Source organism: Crinia signifera, chromosome 1, assembly GCF_055691185.1.
Source record: "Crinia signifera chromosome 1, ASM5569118v1, whole genome shotgun sequence".
Taxonomy (NCBI): domain Eukaryota; kingdom Metazoa; phylum Chordata; class Amphibia; order Anura; family Myobatrachidae; genus Crinia; species Crinia signifera.
This window is the reverse complement of record NC_139217.1, coordinates 433,148,632-433,165,825: the sequence shown is the minus strand read 5'-3', so window position 1 is coordinate 433,165,825 and position 17,194 is coordinate 433,148,632. Positions and strand designations below refer to the sequence as shown.

Here is a 17,194-nt window from a genome sequence, read left to right as displayed (position 1 = left end):
TAGGGCTAAAAAAAGCAAAACTGGCATAAAATGTCACTGCCACCTGATGGGTCTCAAAGTGATGGGTACAGTGACTCAATGCCAGGGTAGGGACTGAGTGAAATACACCAATCCCTACTGTGACAGAGACAGGAGAGTCCATTGGAAAAGTTTCCCAGCCAAAGTCATGCATAGGGACCAGACAGGACATAAGACAGATAAATGGGGGGCAGAGGTGTATATGATGCATAGGGGGCAATTCTCTCTTACCGTGTTCATGTTCTAGGCGCAGGCAATAAGCAGGTTCCTGCCCACTCACTGTGCATCCCCTGTGCAGGCACCAGGCATATCCTCCAGCAGCATCCACCAGCCCTGTCCTGGTGCCACCATCCTATGGGACTTATGCTGGGATGATGATAATAATAATAGTCATTAAGGAAACCAATAAGGATCAGAGCAGGGGTAGCATTATGCCTGCCTTATGCGTCTAGCTGGGTGTCAGTGTGTTTCCTTAGTATGAGCAGCAGCTTTCAGGGCAAGTGCATGTGTGTGTGTGGAGGAAGAGAGCAGAGAGCCCTGTGCAGCAGCAGCAGCAGCAGCAGCGGGAGCAGAGCTGGGCTTGGAGCGGCCACTCATATCTCACTATCGGCCCCCGGCCAACTTTCACATCAGTTTTTTTGGCAGCTCAGCAAGTGGGAGGGCAGGAGTGACGTCACCAGTGTGCCCCCCTCCTCTCTATACCCACCTCCCTCTCCTCCCTGTGCGCATGCGCGGCCTGCACGTGGAGGGGGATGGGACGGAGGGGCGCAGTCAGGGGAGAGCTTTGCTGTACCCCGTGTAGGCGCATGGGAGCAGCGACGGCGCTCTCTGTCTCGGTACCCCCGCAGTTACCAGTCTGGCTGCGGGCAACGAAGCAGCGAGTTCCGAGGAGTAGGACTCCTGTGTGTGTGTGTGCCTGGCTGTCTGTCTACAGTAGGTCTCCCATGCAGAGTGTGTAATGCTGGTTTCTAGCTATCCAGTCTTTTATCGCAGCTGTCATTTTTTATATATATATTATATATATATATATATGTGTGTTTTTTTTCTGTCAATCCTAAATTGATGACCAGGTTTCCTGACATTATTTTTCACACTTTTATATAATATTTGTAATACATATACGTGTGTGTTTTAAAATCGTATTGTGCTGACCCTATGTATGTAATATGTATAATACTGTTAATAATCAGATTTGCTTCCTCAAGCACAGGATGGAGTTGCGAAGTTGCACAGCCAATCAGTTTTGATCAAGTACATTCTATAAAATGATGCTACTGTACTCACTGCTTGATACCTCCAACCACGGCTCAGTTTAATAGGTATTCGCGGGTTGTCTGCATGGATTTACATTCTTATAAGTTACAGCAAAGTTTCTATATCAGAACTATTTGCCCATGGCAGATAGAAATGGGAGCATGGTGACTCTTGGGATGAATCCCTGCTGCCACCGATTATCGGCGGGGCTCTGGCATCGGGAAGTGCATACACACTTGCCTATGACGCGGGACATGGGCCATGCTGCATTCTGCAACATGGCCTTCCTTAATGATCTGCTCCCTTTTCTGTACATGCACAGATGCAGTAAGCTTCAAAAGTGATAAAATGGAGAGCGATAAACAGCCAGCCAATCTGCTCCTGTTTTACATTTTTTAAAACAGTATGTGACTTGGAAGTTAGGAGCTGATTGGTTGCTTGTTTATCACTCTCCATTTTATAATTGTTGAAACTTTGTGCATCTGGGTCATTAACGAACCGGGTGCGAACACACTGGCCGATATATTAAGTGGTATTGCTTACAAGGGCGATATTACTTATTTTATCGCCCAGTGCAGTGGTTGCCAAACTTTTTTTAATCACGGCGCCCTAGAGCATCAAAATGTTTTCAAGGCACTCCTAAGCCAAATGTTTCTTATTGAGAAATGTAGAAAAAAAAATTAAATTTTGTACATTGTGTGTATATGTCACAGTTATGAGGTGAGGGCAGTGGCGTAGCTACCGTACGGCAGCCAGCGCGGCTGTTTGGGGGAGAAAGCGCCAGCGGGGTGTTGCCAGTGCTCATCAGGGCACACTGCTCAGAGCTGCCCCTCTTACCCCTCCGCATGCCGCCGCCGCATTCCTGCCTTGTCCGGCACTGCAGATATTCTCCTGTCGTGTAATGAAAAATTACACTGCAAAATGGCTGCCCCCATACAGCAGACAGTTTTTAGGAATGTTAGCATCCTTAAAAACTTTCTGCTATTAGGGGGCAGCCATTTTGCCGTGTAATTTTTCATAACTGCAGGAGACTGAGCCAGGAGGATATCTGCGGTGCCGGACCAGGAATGCGGCGGCATGCAGAGGGAGGGGTAAGGGGGGGTCTTAACTTTTCTTGTGTGGGGGGGGCGGCAATGTCAATTTCGGTGGGGGGGGCGCAAAAGATATTAGTTACGCCACTGGGCGAGGGACAGGATTTGCATATATTATGATTGGCAGCCACCAGCACTAGTATTGCCTGTTACATTGACCATTAATAATATGAATTGATCCTGGTCCACCAAAACAAGGCACCCCTGCAAATGTCCTGAGGCACCCCAGGGATCCTAGGCACACAGTTTGGGAACCACTGGCCCAATGTGCATGGAGCTTTAGAAATCAGTTTGGAAGAATGAAATCCTTGTAAAAGACTTATTAGAGATGGAATTGAATGGTGGATTTATCCAACTAGTAAATGACAGGAGAAATTTGTCTCCATGGCCTAACAGGTAATTAAAGTGTATACACAGAATATAATAATATAACATGCAAAGAAAATTCAAAAAGACATGTACACATGAGAATGATAATAAAGCAATAATATAAGATTTACATAAATGCAATGGAAACACATACATACAAATTTTTAAATTAATTCATGTTGTGGATAAGTTCTCAGGAAACCTGCAAAGATTCAGGAAAACCCCCAGGCTCCAACATACCACCAATCCTGGTATGGTGAAGGGCAACAGCAGAATCCACATAATAGAAGGTGTAGTATTTGTTTTTTTAGAAGACCGCTGTAAAAAAAAAAAAAAAAACAACAGTTGCAGAGATATACAGCGGTTCCAAGCAACATCGAATGCCAAATAAAAGATAGGGGTGCTATAGTCCTAAAACAGTTCCCAGCCACAGAAGTCTCAACCAGTTTTAGTGGCAGAACTTCATGCAGATGCAGAATTCAACATACACCTACTCTCCGAAAAGCCGAATCCTCCTCCCGAGTTGGTAATGGCCTGAAGGACTGTTTCCGTGGTGCACAGAGAAGATGCAGTCAGAATGTGAGAGGATAGCACTAAGGCCAATAGGAGCTGAGGCGGCAGCTGAAACAGGATACTAAATAGGAGCAGGTCAACCAACAACTGGTGCGCGAGTGATAAAACTGGAACTGGTTGTGTAAATCCAGTCTAGCTACTGACAATCCCTATGACTTTGGAAGCAAGGTAATTACAATAGTTAAAGCAGCAAGAATCAATGGCCCCAGCAGCAGAGCATCGGTGGACAGGTACCCTCAATAACACGTAGTAGAGGGCTGCACTGAACCGCAGCGACGTGGCTGTGGAGACCAAGTAAGTATATTGAAGAGAACATATGTAGTATGCAGCTGGGTCAGCAGCAAGGAGTCAGGAACAATCCAAAAGCACTGCACAGTCTGAGACAAAGATGGCTGCTAGATGCCACGGATCTGCAAAACAAAGCAGAGACCACAGCAGCAGGTTAAGACCAGTCCGCGGAGCTATCCCACTGCACAGGGGGAAGAATAGCCACAAGGAGATCTCAGGAGGCAGCAGAGAAGACATTACAAAAAAAACAAGATGGCTGTCAAACATTTGCATCTCCTGGGATCAGAGCTACAGATGCAGACAAACAGTCTCAAAAACCTCCAGAGGTAGCAGGTGGCTTCCTGGATTGGGGGATAGGTGATAGTTTCTTAAAGACTCTTTTTTGACGGGACTGTTATAAGCTTAAATCACATAGTATATTGAGATTTTTTGTACGCTCCATTCTTCCTCTTGATCCATTACAATAATAATTGAAAGATACCTTGATATGTTTATTTACCCCACTGCTGATATGGGGTATGCCATATATTAAAACTTTTGGTTTACCAATAACACATTTGCATTTTAGAAAAAGTACACATTGGTCTCCAGTTTTCTTCTCTTCTTTCCACATGTACAAAATGAGGAAATTCCTAACAACAATACCAATAGCATAAGGACAAAATAATTGTTTTTGAATATATTTGTCAGCACCTCGGAAAGTTGTATTCTCCACCTTTTCCTTTACACCGTGTTGAACATCCCTGATCTGATGTCGGTGACTTGGAGAATTGTGGTAATCGGTTGCTGATGTAGGGGGGCCGTTACTAAAGGACTATACACACTGGGCGATTTTGAGCTGAAAGCAACTTAGTTTTGCCTTTTAAGCTGCTTTCTGATCACAAGCCACCCAGTGTGTATGGCCAAGCGGTGAGCATCATCGCCGGCCGCTCATCTGCTGGTATTAAGCTATGGCTTTCCATAGCGTCCTGCTTTGGGAAGCCATCTTCCCCTGAGAAAATCACTTAGGTGAGTTTTCCCGATCATCTCTGCCCACACAAAGGCAAAATCGCCCTTTTAGAGTTGTGCCTTTTTGAACTTTGATGTAGTCAGTATTTAGAGACATGAATGTAAAATGATCAGAAGGTTTCAAGGTTCCGATTGGAGATTGCACCATAGCTCAGCTCTGTAATGCAATGCAATTGAAAAGAGAAGTGTTGTATATTTTATGTGCAGTTTCTTATGCAAATGCTGCGGATGATTTCTTTAAAACTAAGATCCTTGCAGCTCTGGAAATCCCTCTTACACACCATCAAATTTTGGACCAACCCTATGGCAGATGCAGTTTCTTTATTGCCTCCTAGGTACGCCCACTGAGATCCACATGCCCTGCACCCAAATATCTTCGCCATCTCTGCGGTAACTACAGGGTTGCATGAGCAGTGTGACCGCATGTACAGTACTTCTAATATCAGCCAACTACATGTATATCAGCATTGTGTGTGGTTAGCCTGCAACTTTGAAGTGAAATGATGCCATGTCAGTCTCCAGTTCATCCATTATAGCCAGGTGTTACAGCTAAAGGTTTCTGTAATATAACTATTAATTGCCACTTACAGGGGGATGTTGTAAAACCTCCTGTGCATAGAATGCAGTGTGCATACAGATGTGTCCTTGTGCACGTCCTCTTTGTGCCATAAGGCGCCAGACCCCCAATTTAGATGCCCCACCACAGGTAAAGAGCTCCATGCTATTGACTTTTACAGAATTTGTGAATGGTGTACTTACTAGGTAATAGTGAATGTAGGATTATTTTAATTTTTTTTGCTGCAAACGAATTGCTATGAAGTATTAGGTTAAGCATAACTTTGGGTGGCGCAAGTTACCCAGGTTGTGCTTAAAGGAGCCCACACACTAGGACAACATCGCAGAGTGGAGAAGCCGCTTGCGATCCCACCTTGAGCCTCCTGGGACCTTCTCCAGAGGCAGGATCGCATATGATATATCGTATGCAGTCCTTTCGCTTACGATATGTTGCATGAGATCCCATCCGAGCCTGCTCGACTTAGTTGCGATCCAACAGATCACTTCTGCAGCCGGTGCGTCTCACAGGCTGTGGTGTAATGCGCACTGGACCGTGCATCTGACCGAATGTCAATCACATACGATTTGGACACTTTTCATGCAAATGATCGCCATAATCACATGATAAGAGCCCAAATCACATGTAAATCGCCATAGTGTTTGGCCAGCTTTAGGCTAGATACACATCAGGACGATGGGCAATCGTGCCGATGGTTAGGGCAATTAGCCTTAGCCCCAGACTGCCACTTGCTAAACAGTTTAATGATCGACCAAACAATCTTATTCTGTCCTTTTACTAAACTGCATAGGGTCACACACATTGGGGGGTATTCAATCTGTGACGATATTTCCTGATAGGGGAAATATCCCCACTCGCCTATTCAATGCTGCTGTTACCGACAGCATTGAAGGCTGTCAGATCCGACTTTTTTTTTTTTTCAAAGTCGGATCTGTTTTGCCAGAAACGGACGTGGAATATTGAATTCACGTCCGTTTCCGACAGTCTGCGGCCGTTTCTGACAATTTACAGACTTTCCGACACTTGACAGTCGATACATTGAATATCGACTGTTGGAAACCTTCTGAAATGGACAGGATACCGACTGTCAGGACGTCCTGAAAGTCGGAAACAGATACTGAACATCTTCTGATTGGCCGCACAGCATATGTCGCATGTTACCCTCGACTAAGTTCAATTGGGCATATACATCAGAAGATATGCATGATTTGACGCTCCGATACAGCTTATTTTATTGATGTGCAACCAGACTTATTTCACTAATAGTGTATTAAGTGTTAGGATTAGCAAAAAAAATGGTACACAGCATCAGATTGTAAATAAAAGTGGCATGGCATGGGTAAGTTGCAAACTCTGTGCCACGCCAAATTGCACTTTTTGGAGGATAGGTGTATGTTGGCACATCTGTATTGCTATCAGTTATTGATCAGTATTTTGAGTTCACCTTTCAGTGAAAGCCATGCAGAGTAAAGCACCATGGCCAATTATACAATTGCCTGTAATTATGTTAAGAATGTACACGTCTGTTTCAGCACCCTAGTAGCACAACTTTTTGAAAAGAATGAACAAATCTATAGCGTACAGTATCTGTAATAGTTGTCATATTTGGTAGCTTTAGATTTGTCTATTTCTGGCATGTAAAAAATGATGGGGTTACCATTACCCTATATATTGTAATACAAATGCCATGCCATATGTAGCAATCTCCAGCCCACTTAGGATTGCCCATAAGAAAGTATTTTCTCATGACAACACACAGCTTCAGTGAAACCTGTGTGTTTTCGCCGGCTGTAGCAAAACTAAATTCCCGATAAGCCGTGGCATGTGACAGCTTTTCTGAGGTAGTTGGATACACCCCGGCAAGACAAATACCCATGGTAATTTACAGAGGGTAATTGGATACCCCTTAAATGTACAATCTAAGTAGAGAGTTATATTTGTAAAATGTGCCTCGCGGGGTTATTGAGTTGTACAGAAAAATCGATGCATTCCTTTCTTTTCAATGACGTGTGAGTTCTTTTTATAATTATTTATTTTATTTTAGAATGATCAACCAATAAAGAAACAAACATACTGTAGATACAGAAGGGCAACAAAAGCCCAATACAAACCATTGTTTAAAAAAAAAAAAGGTACTTGTGTATTATAGCGGCGCCCCCGATGTACATCGTACGATGAACGCATCGCATGCCATGTACACGATGGCATGTGATGCGACGCGATTTTGACCCCCTATACGATTAAAAATCGTATAAGCACCCTAATGGGTGCTTACAATGTTAAATGCACCCCCACGCCACCCCCCCCACTATAAACGTGAACCCGAAGCGTGGCGAGGGGCGGCGGTACGCGTCCTACGACCTTTTCATACCCCCACTATCCACGTCGGTGTGGAGTTGAGAATACATTAGTGTGGCGAGCGCAGGGAGCCACCGAGCCCGAAGCGTGGTGAGCGGACGCGGATACCTTCACAGGTAAACGCGTCCCTTCGCGGGCTTCACAGGTATCCGCGTCCCCTCGCTGCGCTCGCCACGCTTCGGGCTCGGTGGCTCGCTACGCTCGCCACACTAATCTATTCTCAACTCCACGCCGACATGGATAGTGGGGGTATGAAAAGGTCGTATGACGCGAATGTAATAATATAACATGCATATATGCATTACATGCATTATAATAATATAACATGCAAAGAAATTTCAAAAAGACATGTACACATGAGAATGATAATAAAGCAATAATATAAGATTTACATAAATGCAATGGAAACACATACATACAAATTTTTAAATTAATTCATGTTGTGGATAAGTTCTCAGGAAACCTGCAAAGATTCAGGAAAACCCCCAGGCTCCAACATACCACCAATCCTGGTATGGTGAAGGGCAACAGCAGAATCCACATAATAGAAGGTGTAGTATTTGTTTTTTTAGAAGACCGCTGTAAAAAAAAAAAAAAAACAACAGTTGCAGAGATATACAGCGGTTCCAAGCAACATCGAATGCCAAATAAAAGATAGGGGTGCTATAGTCCTAAAACAGTTCCCAGCCACAGAAGTCTCAACCAGTTTTAGTGGCAGAACTTCATGCAGATGCAGAATTCAACATACACCTACTCTCCCCAAGCCGAATCCTCCTCCCGAGTTGGTAATGGCCTGAAGGACTGTCTCCGTGGTGCACAGAGAAGATGCAGTCAGAATGGGAGAGGATAGCACTAAGGCCAATAGGAGCTGAGGCGGCAGCTGAAACAGGATACTAAATAGGAGCAGGTCAACCAACAACTGGTGCGCGAGTGATAAAACTGGAATTGGTTGTGTAAATCCAGCCTAGCTACTGACAATCCCTATGACTTCGGAAGCAAGGTAATTACAATAGTTAAAGCAGCAAGAATCAATGGCCCCAGCAGCAGAGCATCGGTGGACAGGTACCCTCAATAACACGTAGTAGAGGGCTGCACTGAACCGCAGCGACGTGGCTGTGGAGACCAAGTAAGTATATTGAAGAGAACATATGTAGTATGCAGCTGGGTCAGCAGCAAGGAGTCAGGAACAATCCAAAAGCACTGCACAGTCTGAGACAAAGATGGCTGCTAGATGCCACGGATCTGCAAAACAAAGCAGAGACCACAGCAGCAGGTTAAGACCAGTCCGTGGAGCTATCCCACTGTACAGGGGGAAGAATAGCCACAAGGAGATCTCAGGAGGCAGCAGAGAAGACATTACAAAAAAAACAAGATGGCTGTCAAACATTTGCATCTCCTGGGATCAGAGCTACAGATGCAGACACACAGTCTCAAGAACCTCCAGAGGTAGCAGGTGGCTTCCTGGATTGGGGGATAGGTGATAGTCCCGTCAAAAAAGAGTCTTTAAGAAACTGTTATAAGCTTAAATCACATAGTACAGGGGTGTCAAATTCATCGGGGGCCGCATCAGCAGTTTGGTCACCCTCAAAGGGTCGGTTGTATCTGTAGGTCCCCCTGTATAATTATAATGCCATGACACCACAGGCTGCTCCCCCTGTTTAATTTAAAATGAATGCCATGACACCACGGGCTGCTCCCCCTGTATAATAATAATGTAATGACACCACAGACTGCTCCCCCTGTATAATATAATAAAAGTAATGCCATGACACATAAATGATTATACAGGAGGAGCAGCCTGTGGTGTCATGGCATTATTATTATTATACACGGGGACACCTCAGGAAACAGCAGATGTATATATATTTTTTTATTGTGAGTGTGATCCTCATCCTCACTGTTTCTCCGTCTGTCCTGCAGCTGCTGCGGCTTCCAGCTTTTCTCCACTGCTTGCTGCGGCCACACTGTCCCCGACTCCCGGTCCAGCTTCCCTGCCTGCTCCTACTTCTCTACAGACGCATGGGCGGGCGGCGTCATCGTCATGATGTCCCCACCCAGTGTCTGTCACTGCCGGGCATCAGAGGGAACAGGCGGCCGGGCCCTCCACGTAGCCGTGGAGGCCGGCGGCCATGTTTCTGTAGCCGCATACATATGTGCCTACAGGAACATGGCCGCTGACAGTGGAGGAACAGGTAAGGCGGCCGTGGATACGGCCCGCAGCACTCCTGTTTTAGACACACTGCCCCTGCGTGCTATCTCCTCGCGCGGGCCACATGACGAGGTCTGGCGGGCCGGATTTGGCCCGCGGGCCTTGTGTTTGACACCCGTGACATAGTATATGGAGATTTTTGGTACGCTCCATTCTTCCTCTTGATCCATTACAATAATAATTGAAAGATACCTTGATATGTTTATTTACCCCACTGCTGATATGGGGTATGCCATATATTAAAACTTTTGGTTTACCCATAACGCATTTGCATTTTAGAAAAAGTACACATTGGTCTCCAGTTTTCTTCTTTTCACATGTACAAAATGAGGAAATTCCTAACAACAATACCAATGGCATAAGGACAATACCAAACAACCTTTATCTTGTGTTGTTTTTGAATATATTTGTCAGCACCTAGGAAAGTTGTATTCTCCACCTTTACCTTTACACCGTGTTGAACATCCCTGATCTGATGTCGGTGACTTAGAGAATTGTGGTAATCGGTTGCTGATGTAGGGGGGCCGTTACTAAAGGACTATACACAATGGGCGATTTTGAGCTGAAAGCAACTTAGTTTTGCCTTTTAAGCTGCTTTCTGATCAAAAGCCACCCAGTGTGTATGGCCAAGCGGTGAGCGTCATCGCCGGCCGCTCATCTGCTGGTATTAAGCTATGGCTTTCCATAGGGTCCTGCTTTGGGAAGCCATCTTCCCCTGAGAAAATCACTTAGGTGAGTTTTCCCCATCATCTCTGCCCACACAAACGCAAAATCGCCCAGTGTGTATGCCCTTTTAGAGTTGTGCCTTTTTGAACTTTGATGTAGTCAGTATATAGAGGCATGAATGTAAAATGATCAGACATTTTTAAGGTTCCGATTGGAGATTGCACCATAGCTCAGCTCTGTAATGCAATGCAATTGAAAAGAGAAGTGTTGTATATTTTATGTGCAGTTTCTTATGCTAATGCTGCGGATGATTTCTTTAAAACTAAGATCCTTGCAGCTATGGAAATCCCTCTCACACACCATCGAATTTTGGACGAACCCTATGGCAGATGCAGTTTCTTTATTGCCTCCTAGGTACGCCCACTGAGATCCACATCCCCTGCACCCAAATATCTTCGCCATCTCTGTGCGGTAACTACAGGGCTGCATAAGCAGTGTGACCGCATGTACAGTCATTCTAATAGCCAACTACATGTATATCAGCATTGTGTGTGGTTAGCCTGTAACTTCGAAGTGAAATGATGCCATGTCAGTCTCCAGTTCATCCATTATAGCCAGGTGTTACAGCTAAAGGTTTCTGTAATATAACTATTAATTGCCACTTACAGGGGGATGTTGTAAAACCTCCTGTGCATAGAATGCAGTGTGCATACAGATGTGTCCTTGTGCACGTCCTCTTTGTGCCATAAGGCGCCAGACCCCCAATTTAGATGCCCCACCACAGGTAAAGAGCTCCATGCTATTGACTTTTACAGAAATTGTGAACGGTGTACTTACTAGGTAATAGTGAATGTAGGATTATTTTTTTTGCTGCAAAGGAATTGCTATGAAGTATTAGGTTAAGCATAACTTTGGGTGGCGCAAGTTCAGGAGCCCACACACGCACCGTTGCCGGCGGTGCGATGCTGTACGATGGGGTGCGCGCTCCCGCGGCACCTCATCGTACAGTACAAAAAGTATGTGCTGCACATACATTTTGTACTAGCTTTTTATAGCATCGCATCGCATGCACATCGTATGCACAAGGCATACGATGCAATGCTATGTGTGCTAGTTAAGCCCACAACGCACGCCGGGATCAGTGCATGTGTGGGCTCCATTACAGTACTTAACCTCTTTACCCAGATTGTGCTTAAAGGACCCCACACACTAGGACAACTTCTCAGAGTGGAGAAGCCGCTTGCGATCCCACCTTGAGCCTCCCGGGACCTTCTCCGGAGGCAGGATCGCATATGATATATCGTATGCAGTCCTTTCGCTTACGATATGTTGCATGAGATCCCATCCGAGCCTGCTCGACTTAGTTGCGATCCAACAGATCACTTCTGCAGCCGGTGCGTCTCACAGGCTGTGGTGTGATGCGCACTGGACCGTGCATCTGACCGGCTGTCAATCACATACGATTTGGACACTTTTCATGCAAATGATCACCATAATCACATAAGAGCCCAAATCACATGTAAATCACCATAGTGTTTGGCCAGCTTTAGGCTAGATACACATCAGGACGATGGGCAATCGTGCCGATGGTTAGGGCAATTAGCCTTAGCCCCAGACTGCCACTTGCTAAACAGTTTAATGATCGACCAAACAATCTTATTCTGTCCTTTACTAAACTGCATAGGGTCACACACATTGGGGGGTATTCAATCTGTGACGATATTTCCTGATAGGGGAAATATCCCCACTCGCCTATTCAATGCTGCCGTTACCGACAGCATTGAAGGCTGTCAGATCCGACTTTTTTTTTTTTTCAAAGTCGGATCTGTTTTGCCAGAAACGAACGTGGAATATTGAATTCACGTCCGTTTCCGACAGTCTGTGGCCGTTTCTGACAATTTACAGACTTTCCGACACTTGACAGTCGATACATTGAATATCGACTGTTGGAAACCTTCTGAAATGGACAGGATACCGACTGTCAGGACGTCCTGAAAGTTGGAAACAGATATTGAACATCTTCTGATTGGCCGCACAGCATATGTCGCATGTTACCCTCGTGGAAGTTCAATTGGGCATATACATCAGAAGATATGCATGATTTGATGCTCCAATACAGCTTATTTTATTGATGTGCAACCAGACTTATTTCACTAATAGTGTATTAAGTTAGCAAAAAAATTGGTACACAACATCAGATTGTAAATAAAAGTGGCATGACATGGGTAAGTTGCAAACGCTGTGCCATGCCAAATTGCACCTTTTGGAGGATAGGTGTATGTTGGCACATCTGTATTGCTATCAGTTATTGATCAGTATTTTGAGTTCACCTTTCAGTGAAAGCCATGCAGAGTAAAGCACCATGGCCAATTATACAATTGCCTGTAATTATGTTAAGAATGTACACGTCTGTTTCAGCAGCCTAGTAGCACAACTTTTGGGAAAGAATGAGCAAATCTATAGCGTACAGTATCTGTAATAGTTGTCATATTTGGTAGCTTTAGATTTGTCTATTACTGGCATGTAAAAAATGATGGGGTTACCATTACCCTATATATTGTAATACCAATGCCATGCCATATGTAGCAATCTCCAGCCCACTTAGGATTGCCTATAAGAAAGTATTTTCTCATTACAACACACAGCTTCAGTGAAACCTGTGTGTTTTCGCCGGCTGTAGCAAAACTAAATTCCCGATAAGCCGTGGCATGTGACAGCTTTTCTGAGGTAGTTGGATACACCCCGGCAAGACAAATACCCATGGTAATTTACAGAGGGTAATTGGATACCCCTTAAATGTACAATCTAAGTAGAGAGTTATATTTGTAAAATGTGCCTCGCGGGGTTATTGAGTTGTACAGAAAAATCGATGCATTCCTTTCTTTTCGATGACGTGTGAGTTCTTTTTATAATTATTTATTTTATTTTAGAATGATCAACCAATAAAGAAACAAACATACTGTAGATACAAAAGGGCAACAAAAGCCCAATACAAACCATTGTTTAAAAAAAAAAAGTGGCTGATGGAAAGTGGATGGCATTATGGAGGGTAGGGGAAGAAAAAGGAGGGAAGGGGACCACAAAGCATCAGAAGTATCTATACAAAGTATCGGAAGGGTAAGCATACAATACGTTTCTAATACCATTTTAAAAAAAGGGCAGCAGCATGTGGGTTGAATCAAAGAAATAAAGAAAGATCCTCGGTTGCCACCCATGGTTCCACGCATAGAGCGGACCAGGGTTTACACTCGGAAAGCAACCAAGGTGCCCATACCTGGGTGAAAACATGTCCCTGATCATGGAGATAAGTTATTTCCTCCATTGCTGCAACATGTAAAATCTGGGTCTTAAGTGCAGAGAGAAGATGAGCTTAAATTTTTTTAAAGCAATATGAGTTTTGTGTGAGTTCTTTTTAAATATAATTTTGAAGATAAGTTCTACAGGTCGATTATCTGGATTTCTGAAAATATTTCAGGTTTTTTATTTTTTAGTTGCCCCCCTCTTTTTTTCATATTCACCTGGTCCTCCGACGTCCATGGCTACCATCGAGTTCGTCTTCAGAAGCATCCCCTTTCCCAAGGATGCATTGCGCAGGTGCGCTGGTGATGTCATGATATCACCTATGCAGTGCATTCTTGGGACCGGGGATGCCTCTGAAGATGAACCCAATGGCCATCGGGGACCAGGTAAGTATGTAAAAAAAAAAAACTATTCCAAAGTCCAGAATAATCCTTTATCCAAAATGCTCATGGTCCTGAGCATTTCTTATAAGATATACCTGACCTGTACTAACAGTAAAATATATAAAAATACAAGGACATATTGGGCTCACAAGGCTTTTATTCTACAGGTGTAAAATAATCTTTAACTAGTTCAGGAGCTTTGTGTGCACTTGAACTTTGATGCTGGACACACATAGGGGGTTATTCTAGTCCATTCTTTCTGACAAAATCCTGCTTAGATGGACAAAACCATGTGCACTGCGGGTGGGGCAGATGTAACTTGTGCAGAGAGAATTAGATTTGGGTGGGGTTTTTCTTCAAAGTGAGATCTATATTGAAGTGTTAAATCATGCAGTCAGTATTTTCCCTGCACAGAAACAAAATAACTCACCCAAATCTAATTCTCTCTGCACATGGTACATCTGCCCCCCTGCAGTGCACATGGTTTTGTCCATCTAAGAAGGATTTTGTCAGAAAGAATGAACTAGAATAAACCCCATAATGTGGTAAGCTTTCTCCATACTTGTTTTAATTACTTTATTTACTGCCATTTATGTTGAGGCAAAATTATTGCAAACTTGACTGTCCTCTTCCTTCTTAGGCACCGGAGCATGCAGTCAAATCAGCCTACATGGTCAACAACTGCATGTTCAGTTGGGGGCCAATGACCAGGGGTCTTTCTAGACAATTTATCTCCCAGTACGAAGAAATTAAAATGCATTCCCCCCCCCCCCCCCCCCCCATATATATAATGTGGTGGTGAAGCAATTGCAAAAAAAGGGGTGACGTGGCTTAATATGAGGGGCATGGCCTAGCAATAATGGGCGTGGTCTAGCAGGAAAACAATTACCTTACTTTTGCAACCTGCATGACCAGACATTGGTTACCGCAGGAATCGTCTTGTCCTCCCACGCTTAAGTTGGTGGGCTAAAGGCTACACAGTGACATAAAAACATAAAGGCCCACACAGTGACCCAGTACGCCTCACAAATGAAGCCCAAACAATGACAGGCTAGATAAATCAATATTTACTGTTTAGCCGTAATGGCAATTACACATTATGCCGCACACCGTGATGCCAATTACACATTATGCCCCACCCCAGGATGCCCATTACACCCAACACTGTGATGACAATACGCCCCACATCGTAATGTCCATTACACAGTGCCACAGGCACACGCCAAAAATTGCAGTACGCGCCTCTCCTGCCCTCACCTTAGTCCAGTGTCCCCCTGCTGTCTGTCTCCTCTGCTTCCGAGGGGAGGGGGAGTGTGCGGCGCATCACGCATATATCCTTCCCCTCACTGCGTCCACTGTAACTGGGCCGTCAGCCAGTCATACCTCACGGGCTGGCTGCTGGCCCACAAGCTCTGATTGGCTGACAGCCCAGACAAAGTGAGGGGAAGGAGAGATGTGTGATTGGTGAAACCACACTTGTTTATGCAAAACTCAAAAAGTGATGCAACATAGTTTTTAAAAAAAATTGATCCAACTTGGGAGACACCCATGGACACCCTGGGTGACATTCTATGGAGTGAGATAAATGCGCATGTTTTTATATCGCACCTTTTTAAAATCGCATTTTTTGGTAATAATTCGCATATTTAATGGGATGCGCTTTGGAGGCTAAAAAGTGCGAAGTGGTGCGAATTTAAGTCACAAAAAAGTGCGATTTATTACGCCGGTCATGTGCGAGTTTTGGACCAACCGGAGTGCGATTTACAAAACTGTCTCCGCATGACTAAGAACCCCCTAACCTATTGGCCCACCTCTGTCCCCTCCATTATGCATCACACCCCCTATATAAAGGGGCACTGGCGCCATTTCACTCTTTGATAGGAAGTAAGGAGCATGGAGAGGAGCAGTGGCAGTGTGAGTAGAGGAAGAGGTGTTGGTGGCAGAGTGAGAAGTGGCAGAGGGAGCAGTGGCAGCAGCCAGCCAAGTGGGAGAGCCAGCAGTGTGGGAGGCAGCATGGCCAGGCCCTGGCCGTCCAGCCCCAGCAGGAGGAGGTGGAGGATCCGCTGGCATCCCCATCCTATAGCCAAGACCTTGACCATACCCCACAGCAGCTGCAGGAGGGCCACATGTCAGAGGTGGAGGTGTGGAGGAGAAAGACACTGGCATGGAGGAGGAGGGGTACATGGCTGGAGTAGAAAATGAGGAGGAGGTAGAAGCTGGCCGCACAAAAAGTGGCCGAAAGGTCAGATTTTCCTACGAGGAAAATGCTGCGCTTGTCCGGGCTATCATGCCTGTGTTTGACCGGTTACTTGGGAAAACTCACCACAAGACCACTGCACAGCGGAAAAGGGCTATGTGGAAGGACATCACCCAGGCGGTGAACGCTGTAAGTCAGCACAAGCGCCTGGTCAGAAATGTCAAGAAGAGATTCAATGACATCAAAAGGCAGCTGAAAAGTAAAATGGCCATGGAGTTGGAGGAGGCCACCAAGACTGGCGGAGGAAGCCCCACCACTGCCTGCTACACGTCCTATGAGGTCAAGTTGAAGCGAATCATACCCCCTGAGGTCCTGCCTGGCATGCATGTCGCGGATACCGATAGGCCGCAAACGCCATCCAGAGCTGGTAAGTGTGACCACATGCAATCTTAAACATACATGCCAATGTTTTCAAACTGTAATGTTCACTTGAATTGTTATGCTAAGTAAAGTGCTGCTGTGGACCTACATAGCCCAGCAAGGTCATGCACAAGAAATTGCCTGCTCCTACTTTCAAATTGCTCATAATGCTGGGCCTTGTAGTTCCACAACTGCTGATATTGATCAACACTGTAACATTCTTTCTAGCAGCCTAACATGTATGTGGCCAAAAACACATAGGTGTACTGGTGGTTTAGCTGCCATGGCTACATACCACAGATTATCCAACAGTTGTAATGTGTCTAATAGATTAATAATACTCTAACAAAATAATCAGGTAAAAAACAGATGTCAAATAATGTGGGGACTAAATAATGTAGTCCTTAACCAAAGGAAGTATTGTCCATTAATGTCATTTCAATGCATGTTTGCCGTAAATGCTTATCCATTGCAAGGTACATAATG

General features: G+C 44.8%; 1 protein-coding gene across 2 annotated transcripts in view; it reads right to left on the bottom strand.

The window, feature by feature from the left end:
• The window catches only part of ADAMTS6 (ADAM metallopeptidase with thrombospondin type 1 motif 6), a 288,122-nt gene extending 287,493 nt beyond the window's left edge, over nucleotides 1–629 (bottom strand). For both annotated transcript variants that reach the window (XM_083152973.1, XM_083152982.1), the window contains exon 1: nucleotides 250–629. The gene's annotated coding sequence lies outside the window, so the exon portion shown is untranslated. The remainder of the gene's footprint in view (nucleotides 1–249) is intronic.
• Nucleotides 630–17,194: the final 16,565 nt, after the last annotated feature.